Genomic DNA, 4836 nt, shown 5'->3' with positions numbered 1-4836 from the left:
TCACAACAAGCTTTTGCATGAACGGTGCCTTGAACTTCCTCAAAAAGTTGGATGCTATGTGCTTAATGCAAAACATGTGTATGGCCCTTGGCGGCTCCCATGCTCCATCACAACGAAAAACTGCTTACCTAATAGACTTGTGTCGATCAGAGATAAGTCCCACTCCATCCTTCGTCACTACATGGGTTCGCAAATGATGAAAAAAAAGAACCATGCATCTGATGTCTCACCCTCTACAAGCGCAAAGGCAATTGGCACAATATTGTTGTTGCCATCTTGAGAAACTGCAACCAACAACGCTCTTTTATATTTTTCATACAAGTGTGTGCCATCTACCTGTACAACCGGCTTGCAGTGCCTAAATGCTCTAATACATGGGTAGAAACTCCAGAAAACTCGGTTTAGAACCCTGACATCCTGAGCCAATTCATCCCCGCAGTAGCAAGGTAACGTTTCATATTTGACGGCTACTGATGGCTATTTCTTCACCATTGCCTCAAATCATGTGGACAACGCTTCATAAGAGGCTTTCCACCCTCCAAAAATTTTTTCAACTGCCTTCTACTTAGCCAGCCATGCTTTGCAATAGCTAATCGTGTAGTTAAAGTTCGATTGGACATCTGCAATCACTGATCGTACCTTTATGGACGGATCGGCCTCTACCAATGGCTTAATTGCTTATGCAATAGTGTCTGAGTCCAACTTCAAATGATCCTGAGAAATAGTGACCCTAGTACAAGTATGGCTGCCATTGTATCGTCTAATCTCCCAACAGTACTTTCTCCACATCATGCTAACCTTGATAAGCTAATCATAGCTTTGCCCATATTGCACATATTTCGCATAAAATGTCGTAGGCTCAGACTCAAAAATCCGATAATGAACACCTCTGTGAATGGTATAATCTTTAACTGCCTTTATCATGGCCTCTCAGGAATTAAATTCCATCCCTAAGACAAATTCACCATCTACGACCACAGGTGGATCTACAATAACACCGCCAAACTATATTTACACAGTGCATAATATTAATACACAAACATAATATTTAAAGTACTAATCCAAATACGGTGTGATGCAACTACAAACCTGCATCGGCATACTCTGAAAATTCTGGAGCATTCATGGCATCAAGATCCAAAGCGCGCATGAAAGACGGTTCTTCGAATGGATGCTCACTTGCTAGTGCATTTGCGACGTCTTCTACGTCCGACTCAACGGTGCAGTCCTCTTGTTCCTCGTCTGCATTCGGATCAACGACATCGTAATTGCCTTCATATTCCTCTTCGCTGTCACTGTTATAACTTTCCCAATCGAAATCATAATCATGTTCTTCCACCATATTCGGTAATTGTTCGAACTCCACATACAACTCAATAACAGACACTTGTGATTGGGCTTGATAGTAGATTGAGAACATCTCTTGCAGACTTGTGTCATCATCGATGCACATTGCCTGAAATTGAACGAACCCACTGAATACTAATATAGGTCGTTTGTATAAAATATTTGTCACCCTCTTTGGCATATGAGGATCTATATTTTGACAAATACAACTCTTAAATTCTTCAAACGACACCATAAAAGAAAGAACAGATATACAAGGATTATTACACATAAATATCACACCTTCAGCTGTTTCAGATAAAATTTGATCATTATAATAAATTTTAAAACTAATATTATTATTCATTTTTGTGATCACGAAAATTATATTTCTATTATAATTTTTAAAACGAATTAACTAAATATCATAGTCTTAAAATGAATAAAAAAAATTTACCTGAAAATATGAAATAAAAAAATAGCTTGCACACAAGAAAGAAGAGAAATAATAATAAGAAGAATAAGAAGTAGAAGAAGAGCATTAGAACAAGGAGAATCGATCGAGAATTGCAAGACATTACATTCACGCACTCTATATATAGAGAAGTTAACAAACAAATCGTTACTCACGTTTATGAATTAAATAATTTCTAAATTTTTAGAAAAGGAAATCGGCACTAACGATTTCATGATGGTATAGATTCCAAACACATTTTTGTCCTACTTGAAATTATGAGTTCTATTTTCTATATTTTTTGTCCTATTTAAAAATCGTTAGTCTCATTTTCGTAGCAGTTTGTCCATTTTGAAATCGTTACTAACGATTTTTTTTATTGTATTTTCAATTTCCATATGGGTGCATTACACTAAATTAGCATAATATCCCTATATTACACTCATTTTTTGATAATATTTAAAAAAATTAACCTAAAAAAATGCTTATATGTAAAGAATAATTTATTTTTTTAATAGTTTCAATTTGAATTTAAATTTTTTTTTACTGTATTTTCTAACTCAACAAACAATTAACTAATTAATTACAAATCTAAATTCTATTTAATGATTGTTATTGATTAATAAATTATTACATATACAAAATAGTTAAACATACGAATAAGCTAACTATATCTCCAACCAACTTAAATTTGTTTGAATTTGAGTTCATGGGGCCAATTTAATCCGTTGCAATTTTAATTTGATGTGATATATGTTTTTAGGATACAATATAACTAAATCTATTCATTTTTAACTAATTAGCGTACAGCTTCACCTTCACATACACTCACATTATCACTGGTACTTTCCGTTCCCTTGTGATTTTACTTCAATTATTACTAGCTTTTTGTTTGCTTACTTTTGTTATTATCATCTTGTTCTTTTCCAAACTTCCGAATTTTGTGTTGTGTGAAATGATTTATTGGTGGCCCTTCACTCCACCATTTTGTCTGTGTGTTCATCAAAGCATATGAAGGGTTAAGTTCATGGGGTTCCTACTTGTCTCATTCACATTTTAATTTTATTCTGTTTAAACTCCAATAATTGAGGGAACGGTATATATAGCTTGAAGCTGGGGAATCTTGACTTGAATATTATTGGAGGTGAAAAAATGGCAAAATGCAACTATCAAATTAAACACATTCAGACACGTGACCTTATTTATTTTAATTAATTAATTTTCCATGCATTCTTGTCATTCTCCCTAGCCAAACATTATTCTTTCAATAATTTTTGTAGTAACTTTAACAAATATTATTATATGCACTATTTTTTTTGTCTCTATGTTCTCTATATATTTTTTATATTTTAGTATTGAATAAACACCAAAAATACATTCAAATAACTTTGTTGTTGACAAAAATGCACCTAAATTTTGCTATCGATAAAAATACGTTCAAATAATTTAAAAATACGACAAAAATATCCAACATTAAATATGAAAAGTGATTTAGATATTAAATTTTGATGCAATTTTTTGCAAGCATGATTAGAAAAATGAGGTATTATTATTCTTAAAATTTAGTGATTTTTCCCTAAATATATATATATATTTTTGTGATTTTTTAAAAGTATTATTGTTTGTTGACAAAAAATCACAAAAAAATATATACTTAGCGAAAAATCACCAAATTTTAAGGATAAAAATATCTCATTTTTTAAATTATGCTTGCAAAAAACTGCATCAAAGTTCAATCTCTAAAGCATTTTTTGAGAATAAATATTTAATGTTGGACATTTTTGTCACGTTTTAAAATTATTTCAGGGCATTTTTGTTGATAACAAAATTCGAGTGCATTTTTGTCAATGATAAATTTATACGAGTGCATTTTTGGCAGAATTATTTTTCATATGGAACACCCGCCGTTGGTGTTTTTACTCAGGAAGCGTGGTGACAGGGTGCGTCAACGGCGTGGCAGTTCCCTGGCAACATGCGGGGAGCGTGGTGTTGTGGTGGGTTCAGACGGATGACAGTTCCCTGGCAACACGCGGTGGGCGTATTGCCTTAGAATCCTTGAAGCGTTGTAGGGTTTTCGCGCGTTTCTGAGGAGCCTACAGCAACACAGGAGGAAGGGGCGGCCGGGGCATGTTGTAGGCGGTCTGCATGCAGGGGACAGTCCCTCTATCCCGGTAACCAGCGACGTAGGGAAGCTCTATAAATTGAGCTTCTTCGTGACTCATTCATGCATCATTTGTACCGAGAAAGAAGAAGAAGAGCGAGTTAGTAGTGTGAAAAAATATATGTACCGAGAAAGAAGAAGAAGAGAATGTTGCATCACCAACCAATCAGACTGAAACACGTGGCAACATGCTCTCACGTGTTGATTCAGCACGCCTTCCACATATTGCTTCACCAACCAACGAGATTGAGACACGTGTCAACACGCCCCCACGTGCTGACTCAGCACTCCCTCCACGTGTTGCATTACCAAGCAAGCAGACTTCGTCACGTGACAACCACGCCCTCCGCGTGCTGCTGACAACACACCCCCTGCATGTTGAAGCTTCCCTCTGTCACGTCCATCAATTTATAAATACACACACTACACCCATTTTCAACTAAAACACCAATAATATTTTCATTTTATAAAAAATTAACTCATTTTTGGTGGTTTACACTTTAGTATTTAAAGGAAAAGTTAAAAAGATCAGGGAATAAATAAAAAAAGTTATCTTTTAATATAAAAGAAGAAAAATATACATTTTAAGTAATATAGCCTTCTATAAAAACAGTATGCCAAATCTTAAATAATTAAAATTATAAACTAATATATTAATAGGGTGATGATAAAACCAACAAACAATTAGACGAATAATAAGTAATTTGGCCTCATGAAAATGAATACACAAGTTTATATAAATTCCTAAAACAACAAAAGCAATGTCTCCACTATATACTTATTATCAAGGAATATCATGTGATGACAAACATATTTATTTCCGAATATACACAAGATGAATTTCTCTTTCAAGCTTATTTTCATACAAATAAAGATAAATGATGATGACTTGTAA

The sequence above is a fragment of the Arachis ipaensis genome, chromosome B06, assembly GCF_000816755.2.
Source record: "Arachis ipaensis cultivar K30076 chromosome B06, Araip1.1, whole genome shotgun sequence".
Taxonomy (NCBI): domain Eukaryota; kingdom Viridiplantae; phylum Streptophyta; class Magnoliopsida; order Fabales; family Fabaceae; genus Arachis; species Arachis ipaensis.
Note: the sequence above shows the minus strand (reverse complement) of the source record.